Genomic DNA, 14780 nt, shown 5'->3' on the forward strand with positions numbered 1-14780 from the left:
ATTGCCATTCTGAGATGAAATTTTAAGAGTAGTTTTTTGTTTGTTTGTTTGCTACTGGGGATTTAACTCAGGGGCATTCAACCAATGAGTCATATCCTACCGTACTTTATATTTTATTAGAGACGGGTATCACTGAGTTATTTAGTGCCTTGCTTTTGCTGAGGCTGGCTTTGAACTCATGATCCTCCTGCCTCAGCCTCCTGAGCCACTGGGATTACCAGCAGGTGCCACTGGCTTTAGAGTAGTTTTGATTTGCATTTCTCTGATTGCTAGAGATGATGAACATTTTTTCATGTTTGTTGATCAATTTTATTTCTTCTGTAAAGTGTCTGTTCAGTTCTTTAGACCATTTGTTGATTGGGTTACTTGTTTCTTTGGTGTTGAGTTTTTTGAGTTCTTTATATATACTGGAGATTAATTAGTGTGCTGTCTGTGGTGCGTGTGGTAAAAATTTTTTCCCATTCTGTGGGCTCTCTCATCTCACTATTGTTACCTTTGCTGAGAAGAAAATTTTAGTTTGATCCATCCCATTTATTGATTCTTAATTTTACTTCTTGTGCTTTAGGAGTCTTGTTCAGGAAGTCAGGTCCTAAGTCAACATGATGTAGATTTGAGCCTACTCTTCCTTCTATAAGGTGCAGGGTTTCTGTTCTAGAGTCTAAGTCTTTGATTCACTTTGAGTTGATTTTTATGCAGGGTGAGAAAAGTTCAATTTCATTCTGTTACATATGGATTCCCAGTTTTCCCAGCACCATTATTTGTTGAGTAGGCTATCTTTTCTCCAAAGTATGTTTATGGCACCTTTGTGCAGTATGAGATAAACATATTTATATGAATTTCTCTCTGTATTTTCTATTTTGTACCATTGGTCTACATGTCTATTTTGGTAAGAAATATCATGTCTTTTTTGTTAATATAGCTCTGTAATATAGGTTAAGGTCTGGTATTGTGATGTCTTCTGCATCACTCTTCTTGCTAAGAACTGTGCTAGCTATTCTGGGTCTTTGATTTTTCCAAATGAATTTCATGATTAGTTTTTCTAGTTCTATAAAGAATGTCATTGGGATTTTTATAGAAATTGCTTTAAATCTGTATAACAGTTTTGGTAGTAGGGCCATTTTGACTAAATTAATTCTTCCTATCTTCTGAGGTCTTCTTCAATTTCTTTCTTTAGTGTTCTGTAGTTTTCATTGTAGAGGTCTTTCGTCTCTTTTGTTAAATTAATTACCATGTATTTTATTTTTTGAGGCTATTGTAAATGGGATGATTTTTCTAACTTCTCTTACAGCAGATTCATTGCTTATATTGAGAAGTGAATTTGATTTATGGGTATTGATTTTATATCCTGCTACTTTGCTAAATTTATTTATTAGTTCTAGAAGTTTTCTGGTAGAATTTTTTTTTGGATCTTCTAACTATAGAATCATGTCATCAGCAAATAGTGATAGCTTGAGTTCTTCTTTTCCTATTTGTATCCCTTTAATTTCTTTCCTCTGTCTGATTGCTCTAGCTAGAGTTTAAAAGACTTTATTGAATGGAATTGGTGGAAGAGGACATCCCTGTCTTGTTCTAGTTTTTAGAGAGAATGCTTTCAATTTTTCTCCAGTTAGAATGATGTTGTCCTTCAGTTTACCATAGATAGCTTTTACAATGTTGAGGTCTGTTCTTACTATCCCTTGTTGTTTTTCTAGTGTTTTGAACATAAAGATATACTGTATTTTGTCAAATGCTTTTTCGGCATCTGTTGATAAACGTATGATTCTTTTCTTTAAGTCTATTGATGTGATGAATTATGTTTATTGATTTCCATATGTTGAACCAAACTTGCATCCCTGAATGAACCCCACTTGATTGTGGTGCACTATCCTTTAATTGCATATTTTCTGATTTTAATTTATGCAAGAGAATTCTTTACAATGACTGAACATCTTTGGTATGACTCCTCTTGAAATATTGCATTGTGTTTAACAGTAATTTCAAAGGATACCTTTCAAAACATTTAACTTTGGCAATACTTTTGCCATTGGAGAAAGTTAACTTCTTAAATTTAAAAATTATTAACTAGTGAGTCTGAGGTTATGGCTCAGCGGTAGAGCACTCGCCTTGCACGTGCAAAGTCCTGAACTCGATCCTCAGTACCACATATAAATAAATAGTTATTGTGTTCAACTACAACTATAAAAATAAATATTTTTTAAAAAGATAGCTTTTAAAAAAAATATTAACTAGTTAAGGCCTACAGTCTCCTTGACTATTACTTTGACCTCCATGTTTAGCAATCCTTTTTGTGGAAAATGAAAAATTTGCATTCTCAAAAGATTTCCTAGAAAAAGAAGATGAGTACCTGTTTTATAACAATTTTAATAAATTCTACTGATAAGTACTTATTTATTGTGATAACAAATTCAAGTTTTCTATTTTTTAGTATTTTTGATTTGTGTATTTATATAGAATTATATTTTATTATTGAGAAATAAGCAATAAGCTAAATTTTACATTTTTCTTGAGGATAGAGGAGCTTCTAAACTAGAGGTAGCTCAGTAATAGACCAGAGTTTGGCTCAGGTATGATCAAAGGTTATGTCCTCCAAGGGGAACATATAAAAGCATTAATGAGAAAACCTATCATGGTCTCCTGTTCCAGGAGATGATTTAAGCAATAACACATAACATAATTCTCACAGTGAGCCTGAAGAAGACTATGATGGCCAGAGGGGAGGAAGTTTGTTTCTAGGGCAGGTTTTCTTCACTATGGGGGAAAAAAAGGATTTTTTTTTGGGGGGGGGGGGGCGGGAACCCTTTTCTTCCTCTCAAAATTACCATGCTTCAATTAGCTTTCCCGGAAACGCCCTCTGTCCAAGTTATGTTATGTTCTACATATTTCTATTATCACCTTTCCCTGAGGTGAGAATCTTTTCTTTGATAATATTTTCAAAAGAAAAAAAAGCCCAATTTCTTAACATACAATGCCTGGGAGTTATAATTTGATAAATTAATATGAACAAGAAAAGGGCTTGTCTTTTCTTGGGGAGCCTGAAGCTCCCATCCTATTTCACTTTCAGAAAACTGGAAATATTTGACAAGAGCTGGACATAGAGTTTAAAAGATTAAGAAAATTAGAGGGAATTTAAGAACAGGGAGACCAAAGAAAATAAAGTCCCTGTTATGTAGGAGTAGCAGCTAATACTAATTGACCATTTATCTTGGGTCAGACATTGTTCTGTGCACTTCACTTGTTTTTAATTACTCTTTACAGCAATATAAAGAAGATAGTTATGTTTTTCCATTTTAAAATTGAGGAATTAGAAGCACAGAAAATAGAATTTGCCTGAGATTAGACATTTAATCTGAAATGGAGATAGAAATTAAGTAAAGGCAGACTTATTCCAGATTCAAGTTAGATCTCTAAAACATTCATTTAACTTTGCTGACACTTAATAAAATTTTGCATAGAGATCCATTGGGAAAAGTTCATCTTCTGTACTTCATTACTATGTGAGAGTTACTTCCTAAAGGATAATTCCCATGTACCATTATGTTAACTGACACTCATTATGGTTTTTTTTCTGTCTTATGAAATACCACCATTCGTAATTGCTAGATTGTGGTGCAGTGTTCACCTCTGCCTGAATCAAAGCATACCACAGAGTTGAACCATGGGGTGCCCTTTCATGGCATCTAAATTGCTGTATGAGAATTGTGAGGAAGTGAAAGGTGCACAGCATTTATATTAATGGTGCTGGGAACGCAGTCTCCACAGCAAAGAAATCAGGTAGACAGAACTTTGTTCTCAGCCCTATGATCTGAGAGGATTTAAAAACCTGGATGATTTCCAAAAAGATTAGATTTTGCTACAAAATATAAGTCAGGTCAAATTAGGAAGGAAATTCCCTTCAGGAGATGATAATGGAAGATGGCTTATGGTTGGTTCAAACAAATCTAAGTTCATACTGACCCCTATGGGTTATCACATCACAAATTCTATTATTCCTACAGAAAATTTTGTTAAATATTTAGACATGTTTACATTTAGAATTTAACATTTTAGGATGAAAGTCATAAAATATTTGTGTGTCCTCTTTCCTATTATAATGAGAAACAAGTTATCCACAAATTCATCCATTTGCCAATTTATTTTGGGAGGCCAAGATATTGAAGTCCTCATTAGTGTTCAGTGTTGATTTATTGAGAACAAGGGAACTATGCAGTATAATTTCTAATTTCCAGCAAAATATTACTTTATTATTGTCTGCAAAATTTGCCCATCCTCAAAATTTTTCATAAACACAGTCCATTGAAAAATTAACTTTGAAGTTTATACATAGATTTGTAAAAAGGTATGATGGATTTCATCACCAAGGTTGAGTCTGATGATTCTAATTAACTTGCAGAAAGACTTTCATTCTGTTTTAAACTGGAAACTTTTAATGTGATGTGTAAGATTTTAAACGATTTCCTTATAGGTTTGAATATGGAATTGCAGGAGGTTGTGAAAAGTTAAGACCTTTATTTTCCTTGATGTTGAATATATTGTTTTATTGCTATGTAGGTAAATTCTGCAATCAAAGTTATTATTTCTGGTAGATATTTTTCCAACACTTAAATGACTAGTAGCCATATATTCAGAGTATATTACTTAGTTATATAAATGTAAATTTTGTACCTAAGTCATCTTGGGGATTATACTGGTCATTACTAATTTTTATTAATATACTATTGGAATTTTTACTATTAGCAGGTTAAGCTTAAATTTTCTCACTAACAAAATATTAATATACAATTAATAATTATGTATGAGTTATAGTGCAATATTTTGATAAAACTATGCAATGTATACTGATCAAATCAGAGTAACTTTGTTATACTTGTATCAGGCCATTCATGCTGTAGAGCTTCAGTTCTTTATTTATATAGTGTGAGAAGGAACCCAGACTATCTCCTGAGAAAAATATTGCCTACAGTATTACAGAATTCTCAGACCACTTACTTCTGTGCATCTTTATTCCAACATGTATCTTTTTACTCCTGAATTTCTCTAAAAGACTATTAATTTTACATTCCAAATTTAGTATAATGCTGGAACTTATATCTTATTCTTTTTATTGGTTTTTTAAAAAATAAATGACAGCAGAATGCATTACAATTCTTATTACATGTATACACACAATTTTTCATCTCTGGTTGTATATAAAGTATGTTGACACCAATTTATGTCTTCATACATGTACTTTGGATAATGATGTCTATCACATTCCACCATTCTTGCTAATCCCCTGCCCCTCCCTTTCCCTCCCACCCCTCTGCCCTATCTAGGATTCATCTATTCCTCCCATGCTCCCCCTCCTTATCCCACTATGAGTCAGCCTCCTTATATTAGAAAAAACACTTATATCTTATTCTTAATTGGAAACAGAGAATTCATGCTCAGATTGTTGACAAAAAAAAAATGTCCTTGAGTTCTCTGACACCATACTCAGGCCAAAAATATCAAAACAGGTATTCTAGGAGGATTCCAGGAGGCTGTACAGTGTGTTTCCTTCAATCAGTATTTTTTAAAACTACAATGTACATGATAGCAATTCTGGAATATATTAATGTGCATTTTTTTGGAAAAGAAAAAGGTCAAGTAACTTTAGAAAACATTAGGAGAGGGTAAATTCTTAGATACTTCAAAGTGCTAATATGAATATCCATCTAAAGAGAAGAATGTAATATGCAGAATCATCCCAACTTCTTTGAAAACTTCCAGAGGGTGGGCCCTTAATATTCTAATTTTTTAAGAAATTACCCATTAGTGATCTTCTTAAGTTGATCTCTGAATTAGGTCAGCCCATAAGCAAACTTGAGTAATTAAACATCTTTTTTTTTAATGGTCCTAATTTACTTTTACTTATTTGTCTGTGGGCATCATGACTTATGCTAAAAGAAAAACCAAGAAAAAATTGTGCTCCTATTTAGGCATTGATACACAGTGAAAAAAATAAGCTTTGAATTGTTTAGGTTCAAATCTGAAAAAGGCGTCATTTTAACTAACTTTTTTGCACAGCTGGCAAGAAAGAAAAAATGTGGTGTCTATAATTTCTCTAACCTATAAAAGTCTCCATAATTTATATATTGTTGTGCCCATTAAAGATATGTGTGAATCACTTAAATTAAAAAATTACATTCCATAAAAATACTGAAGATTCAATGAATTTAACCTGTTTTATGTACTTCAAGGCTGACTGTTACATTCAGGAGAGATTAATAAAGATTTTTTTGCATTTAATACTGATAAACATCTAAGGAAAAAATTTATCAAATAGTACAGGAAAGAACAAATATCTCAGGAAACTTCTTGAATATAGAGAGATGAGATTCTGCACAAGTTTAAACTTTAAGAAACCCTAATCAATTTACTCTTTATGACCCTAAAATTATTCACATATAAATATTTTTTATCTCCTTCTTTGGTACCTTGAACATTGTAAATACTTGACCTAATAGGATTCATTTCTTCTATAATTAACAATATATATTAAGTTTAGCAGAATTAAAAAAGGTTGTAATTTGCATTTCCATCTTTTAAAAAATTTACAGATACTTCTTTACTACTAATATGCTTCCTTCAGGAAGGAGAAGCCCTTAAGCTGGTGGGTGTGGGAGTGAGGTTGGGTCCAGAGTTAAGGGAGGCATCCCCCTCCCTCCAGCCTTAGTGGGTGTGCCCTGGGCAGCAGCATGGCTGGCGGTTGTGGAAGTGGGTATGGTTAGGGAGTTGGAGGTGGTTGGGGGAGTGATGGCCGTGGTGACCCAGGAGAGAATGCCTTTCCAGTTACAAGGCAGGAATCACAACAAACACAGACGCCACTGAAGCACTATAACATTACTTCTCATATCAACTTAGCTGCCCCTAAGGAGACTGAGTGCATACTTATATAGAAACTAGTTGAGAATCTGAAGCCCTTTGGGGTTTTTGAAAAGAAAGAGCTGCTGTAGTGCTGGACTTTAATTTGGGGGAAACTAAATAACTTGGTGAAAGAGTGGATACTAGAAATCAGTGAAAGCAAGAACCTTCCACAATCTGTAATCATTCTATGATAAATTGAAATTACAAGAAGTTAAAGATTTAAGACTATGTAAATGTTTGGGCTATTGAAGAGGCATTTGTACCAGTTATCAAACTTTGTTTCTATGAGGTAGAAACTGATATTTTGTTTACAAGATTAGCACTGCAGAATATTCCAGATTTGAACCTTATGAGACCACAGTCTGCTTAAAGATTTAGATGTGAGATGCATACATCTTAATGATTGCAGGGTAACCAATGAAATTTTACACCCAGTACCAAACATGAAAACTTCAGGTTATCTCTGAGAACTATCAAACTGTGGGTCAAATGCCACAACATCTATTCCAATATATTAGGCTTCCTCAGTGGTTATTGCTGGGCTATGCTAATAGCAAGAACTTGCAAGCTTTATCCAAATGTAATAGCATCAACTCTAGTACATAAATTTTTCTTGGTATTTCTACATAGGAAGGGCCAAACCCAGTGCTATTTTAACAGCCTGAAGAATACAATCTTAATTTGCCTGTATGGGATCCAAAGGTAAACCCCAGTGATAGGTACCATCTTCTGCCTATAATTACACCAGCATACCCACAGCAGTACTGCATGAACTATCTGTGCCTTCACTTACTAGTGCTATGAAGACCAGTCCATTGAAGAGTTCTGGCAGCTCTTAGGGTAGAAACAGTCCTGCTCTAGACATGGATGGTCATGGTTGAGGAGTTTAAACAAGATCTTGCTATTACAGATGAAGTTTCACTGAGTAAGGGAGAATGGTCCAAACTTTTTGAAGTTCCAAACTTCTTTCCAAAGTACAAGCGTTATATTATTTCTAGCAAGTGCACCCATGATAAAACAACACCTAGAATGGGTGGGCTTGGTGGAATGAAAACTTCGAATCTTGGTTGGCAGTTTGGAGAAGAATGAATTTATTACACTGGCTCATGTGAATCCTCAGTCATTTCCAGCACCCAAAGAAATCCTGACAAGGAAGAATTTCACATGATGTGGGTGACTGGGTAAGTGTTTAAAAAAACAGAAAACTCTGAAAATCTCAGTGTTGAACTTACCTATTACATTCAGGCTTTCACAGATATAGTTTATAGGCAAGCAATAAACAGCAAGATATTTGAGATGGATATGAAAATTGCTTCAATGCATGTAAAAAGAAAGCAATTCCATCAACTACTACCTAATCATGTGCTTGAGAAAAAAATTATTCAACAGGAATCAGATTAATGGCTCTAAATGGCATCAGCCTTGACTTGTCTATGGACAGTGATTGCAGAATATCTGTGCCTTCACCTACTAATGCTCTGAAGACCAGTCCATTGAATAGTTCTGGCAGCTCTTAGGGTAGAAACAGTCCTGCTGTAGCTGTGACAGTAGCATCTGTGACCAATACACAGGCTACTGAAGTTTCTAAGCCTCAAGTAAATTCCAGTGAAAGCTCGGGGTACATCGAGTGAAAGCATTCCTTAAACTGCTGTACACCCAGCCATTTCTCCACCACGAAAGCCTATGGTCTCCAGATTTTACATCTGGTAAACCCACCAACTAGACTTTCAGGAAATGCAACAACAAAAATACCAAACCAAATGGTAGGAATCAAGAGAACACTGTCACCTCATAAAGAAGAGAGTTCCAAGAAAACCAAAACAGAAAGGATGAAACAAGTGAAGATGCTAACTATCTTGCTTTGAGTGGATATAAAACAAATGAACAACTTGATACAGAGACAAGTACAACTAATCAGAAACTATTCATACAGCACCTTCTATGTTGGTTTCTGAACAACATACAGTACAGACCTTTCTGATATCCCTGCTTTCCCTGAAAATCATATTCCTTTATCAAAAATTCAATAAAACAGATTGAATCAATAAAAACAACTTCAGAAGTCCATAAACAATATGTGCCAACTCAACCTGTTATCTTCAAAATGCTAAAAAAGGAGAATGGAGGGTATAAGACTTGACATGACTGAAAATAAATTTGGTTTTTTTGTGTGTGTGTGACATCCCTTAACTGGAGTAATCAGCACTTTGTCTGAAGTCCAGGTTAGTATGTGAAGCCAGGAATATTATTATCATTGTGTTAGTAACAGTTGCATTAACTATTTCCAAAAAATTTTACTGCCTTAAATAAGAAAAACAAAAACAAAAACAACCTCAATCTATATCTGTATTCATAATTGACATCTGGATTGGGTTTATGTTTGATGCATTGTTTGAAAAATTTGCAATACAAACTCACGTAAGAATTCCTTATTCTGATCATGCACTTTTATGTATTTTTTATTAGAAACTAGAACCAATTTTAGATTTTTCAGCTTGATAGATTTTCATTTTTTTCTGAAGAATTTCCTTTAACATTAACCTTCAAATTGGATACTATGGTGTATTGTTGTACTTCAGAGAAAGAACAAGAATACATCTAGGGCTGAGGATGTGGCTCAAGCGGTAGCACACTTGCCTGGCATGGGTTCGATCCTCAGCACCACATACAAATAAAGATGTTGTGTCCACTGAAAAGTAAAAAATAAATATTAAAAAATTCTCTCTTTCTCACCAAAGAGTACATCTAGTTTAGTTCCTATGAGGTAGCTATCACACTTAACAACGAAATGTCAACTCTAGGGTATATATTTGACATTGAAAGAATGATTAAGAAATATTTGTTTTGATGGGGTTATAATTAAGAAGTAATGTATTGGTTTTATTTACAGAATTGTTTTATAGTGTATGCAAATCAGTGATCAGCAGCAAATACATCTCTTTGAGCTTACTAAAGCTCTGTATTCTTTTGCCTTCAATCTGTCATCTTCAAAACAAATTTAAAAAGCTTTTCAAACCTCACCTCTTTTTTTCTCCCTCTTTTTGCCTGTATGCACAACATAGGGCTTAATTCACAAAAACCAAAAATGCCAGTATTTTCTTACGCCATGATGTGAAACCAGTGACCCTGTGGCTACATGGCACAGAATACTAAATATTGGTCCCATAGCTAAAACTTTAGGTTGACTAAAAGTAATGCCCCTGAAACATGATATCTATTTTGGATGGCTGTTTGATCTCTAAATAAGAGGAATTTTGTACATTCCACAGAACTCTTCTGTTCCTGTCTATAGTAAATTGATTTTCAGTTCTAAATGTGGGGAAAAGGCATTTTCTTCAAGATTTTTAATTGATTCTTATTTTTAAATGGTTTACCAAACCTTATCTGTAAATTTTACATACAGAAACATTTTGAAAATAATTTCTAACAAGCACTTAATATCTAATCAGTCAGCTCTGTACTTCTTTTTTATATTGATTTACTCTATCAAAAGATTAGGAAGTGGGGCTGAGGATGTGGCTCAAGTGGTAGTGCGCTCGCCTGGCATGTGCGGGCGCTGGGTTCAATCCTCAGCACCACATAGAGATAAAGTGGAGATATTGTGTCCACCTATTAAAAAAAAAAAAAGATTAGGAACTTCCTTCCTTTAAGGAAAATAACTTCTGATGATTGAGCAGTAGAACATCCATCTTCATGAAGAATGAGGAATGCTAGATATTGATAAGCTTATGGTTTCTGAATCTGGACAGAGCAGTCCTAACAGATTTTTCTGATGAGCACGTTTTATGAATCCTTCATCATGTTCCATCCTATCACCTGTGCATTTTTCATGTCAAACCAAAATTACTTAAATTCTTCCCCTATCCTTCTAAATTAATTTTCTGAAGTTGGGGTGTAGTCTTTGACCCTTAGGCTATGTACTAATTAAGGTTTTCTTTTCACCATGACTTTATAATGTCTAGTATACAATATTTCTACTTCCCAAATCAGTTCTGCACAGTCACCTTGCCCTTCTTCACACCACTTAAGGAAAAAAGAGGTCAACTAACAGATGAAGTGTACAATGTGTCTGTGTTTTGTGTAGGTTCAGAGTTAGATTGATATTGCTAGGCATATATTTAGTCTTATCATTTTGTTTATACATTGGGGAAAATTTGTTTATTAAATGTTTCATGTAACTACATCCAAGTTTTGCCAGGCTGGAAACTTGGACCTTTTCTGTGTTGTGATTTTTTTTTTTTTTTTTTTTTTGGTAGCAGGGACTGAACTCAGGGGCATTCAACCACTGAGCCACATCCTCAGCCCTATTTTGTATTTTATTTAGAGACAGGGTCTCACTGTTGCTTAGGCTGGCTTTGAACTCTCGATCCTCCTGCCTCAGCCTTCTGAGCCACTGGGATTACAGGCGTGTGCCACTATGTAGTGACATTTTAATTCTAGTTTTCATAACCTGGAGATCAGACTGTTGCTTTTGCATGATGTATGTAATGACTCATGACTGGAGTCTGCTTTGTTTTATAGTAACTATAACTTGTATTTTTCAAGAGCTATTTTGTAAACAGATGATGTATTTCTCCATTGAAAATACAATAAAATTTTAAAAAGCAAAAATAAATAAATGAAAAGAATATGCTTCTTTCGATTTTTGTAAACCACTGATAATGTAAATAATGATGCAAGATTGTCCTTTAGGGTTTATCAAAATAACTAGGAATAGTAGGTAATTCTGATATTTAGTAAGGGGATCAAGATGGTAATCAACCTGTCTTGTAAAACATAACCTCACATTATAAAGTATGATACAGCCCAAAATATCCTTGTTGAGAAACTGATGACATACTTTTAAAATATGAACAAAGCCTAATGATTAGAGTGAGAATATAATTTATCATTCAAATTTGACAACTCAATTGTAAAATATTTATTAAAAAAAAAGACCAAGGACAGCACAAACAGGTTGAAGGAAAGAACAAAGAAACTTACTCCTCCACATATCAAAACTTATTTTCAAGAAACTAATCAAAACTACATATGAGAACCATAGGTACAGACCATCAATCCATAAAACAAAACAGAAATTTTAGAAACAGACAAATATAAATGGAAACATCAAATATGACAGCAATGGTATTGTAGTTTAGAAAGGGTGTATTATTCTCTAAATTATTCTAGGGCAATTGTGTGATAAACTAAAATACAATTGGACCAGTGTATTAGAGTTAGCTCAAACCACTCAATTGCTAAGTATTCAAGAATATCAAATACACATTGTTAAATCATTGGTAGCTTGAAATCAGTTGCAGTGGAAGTATTTGTACAATGTAAATTAGCAAATGCTACATATCAGGGTTCCCCTACTCAGAGCTAGTTTACCAGCACAACACTAATTGCATTTATACCTTATGTCAGACATAAAATCAATTCTATGTGGATTAAAAATCTAAGTGTGAAGAACAAATTTTAAGACTTAGAAGAAAATATATGGAGGAGAATATCTTAACAATTTTGGGACTGGAAAGAATTGCTTAGCAACAAACAAAGTCATGTAATTCAAAGGACAAGTATGTTAAATATGACGATATAATAATCTTGAAACTACAATGAGGGGAGTTATTACAGTATTTAAATCTGAAAAAATAATCCCAAACTGGGTCGTGATGATTACAAGATATATAACAAAGAGTTCATATCCAAAATGAATTAAAAACCATCTATAAATCAATAAAGAATATATAAATAACTCAACTGAAAAATTGCATAAGACTTGAAAAGTAACTATATATTGAAAAAAAAACCTGATGGCCAATAAACAAAGAAAAGTTCTTAATCTTACAGTTATCAAGGAAATGCAAGTTGATAGTATAGACATTTCACTCAAACATTAATTTCTCCCAACTTATTTAAAGTGTGCCATCATTATACAAAATACATGTATGAAGATTTGAATTTGGTGCCAACATACCTTATAAACAGAGATGAAAAAATTGTGGTATATATGTGTATTAAGAATTGTAATGCAAAAAAAGAGTACAATTATAATGGCATAATTTGGTGTGAATATACTTTGTACACAGAGTTACAAAAAATGTGCTGTATATGGGTAATAATGAGTGTAATGTATTCCATTATTGTCATGTATTTAAAAAATAAAGAAAAAAATAAAGTGTGATAAACACAAATGTTCACAAATATGTAGAGCAATTCATACACTAATGAAGGTGTGTTTGGGAAAACCAATTTGAAGTACAATTTGTGATATGGAGTCAGTAAACTGAGGGAATCATAGCACAAATTATTAGTGGTCCCTAACATTCATTTGTTATCATTTCTTCTGGTAGAAGAAGGAGCAACACAATCAAGAACATTTGTAATTAAAAAGCATAACATTTGTAATTTTTCATGTCTTGAAGATAATGAAAGGTTTCTGGATATGACATTATTCTGGTTACCCTGTTATGCTTTTAAAATATTTCAAATTTGAAAAATATTTAGTTTTGGAGTGATACCTCACTTTTGGATATGGCACATTTAAGTGCCTATTAAACATCCATATGAATCACCTCATGGAAATGAAAATGTGGATCTGAAACTCTTTTTTAGAATTTTATACTACATACACACCACCCCTTCTTAATTGCTTTGACATATTCTTTTCTGAGATCACATAATTTTAGATTATCCAAAATGTCTTTCTGGGGCTTGTGATAGGAAAAAACAACAACAACAACAAACTTGTGTATAGAAGCTCTGACTTTATAGTTGAGACATCACTCTATTACTAAATATGTATTTTACAAGTGGTGTCATATAAATAACTATAGGCATATAAAGACAGGTCCCCTAGATCCAAAATTGCAACTGAGTAGGTGATCTATAAAAAATGAAGATTAAATGCTATCTGGGCCTCACCCATACAAGCACCAGGGGTGTGGGAAGAAAATTTCCAAGCTATGATTCACAAAATTATAGTCTTCCCCAGGATATAGACTAGAAAATGTTAGGGAACCTAGGAAAGTCATCTGAGAAACTGATGTTTCCCTTTGTATGAGGCTATGTCTACCCTAGTTTAACAGGTCACAGATGTTAGTGTTGATAAGGAAATTAGCCTGAGTTGGTTTTCTAAAACACTCTATACATGGTGCTATCATTTATAAAAGCATGTTATATCATTTAATTCCTCAGTTCTAGAAGGTTAATCTTCACAACTCTCTTACTAATGAGGATACTAAGATTCTGAGGAGTCGAATATCTCATTATATTCAGAACTTATACTGAAAGCAGGGTTTAAAATGAAGAACTTGGCGATCAAGGGGTGTGAAAATGACAATTACAATCAGTGAGAAGTTACAAACTAAGTTGATAGCTTCTCCCCACTTGATAATTATTCCATGTGTTAAAAATAACTTTGGTTCTATATTAAGAACTCCGGTAATTCTCAACCATTTCTTTTTGGTTATCTTCTTCAGTCCTATATTTTCAGTATGACTGCAGTGTAAATTACTTTAAATGTCGTGTCTCATTCCTGATTTTCAAGCTTGCATGTCAAAAGCAAATGAGTTATATTTCAGACTTGAAGTCCAGCATTTGCAAATTAATATTTTTTATCCAATACCATTCCTTCCCCCCACTTTTTTTTTTTTTTTTGCTCCTAATCAGTTAATTATTGCAGTTCTCCCATATTGGTAGGTATTACCCTACCTCCACCTACTTAATTTTGGTAGCTATTTTGTGACACGTTCTAGTTATTAGTTATGGCAATAACGATTTCAAGTTTAAGTTATTCATGTGTGCTAGACTCCTCCTCTAGAATATTCTCAAGGACCATTCTTTATTTAAAAATAAAAAAAGAAATTTTATGTGAATATATTCCCTGAGAATGTGCATTATCACCTAAC

The 14780-nt window shown here is 33.5% G+C and overlaps 1 pseudogene; it reads left to right on the forward strand.

Moving 5' to 3' along the window:
* The first annotated feature begins 874 nt into the window (after positions 1 to 874).
* Positions 875 to 8915, forward strand: LOC114106213 (poly(A) polymerase alpha pseudogene; annotated as a pseudogene).
* The last annotated feature ends 5865 nt before the right edge of the window (positions 8916 to 14780 follow it).

This window comes from Marmota flaviventris, chromosome 6 (genome assembly GCF_047511675.1).
Source record: "Marmota flaviventris isolate mMarFla1 chromosome 6, mMarFla1.hap1, whole genome shotgun sequence".
NCBI classification, from domain to species: Eukaryota; Metazoa; Chordata; class Mammalia; order Rodentia; family Sciuridae; genus Marmota; species Marmota flaviventris.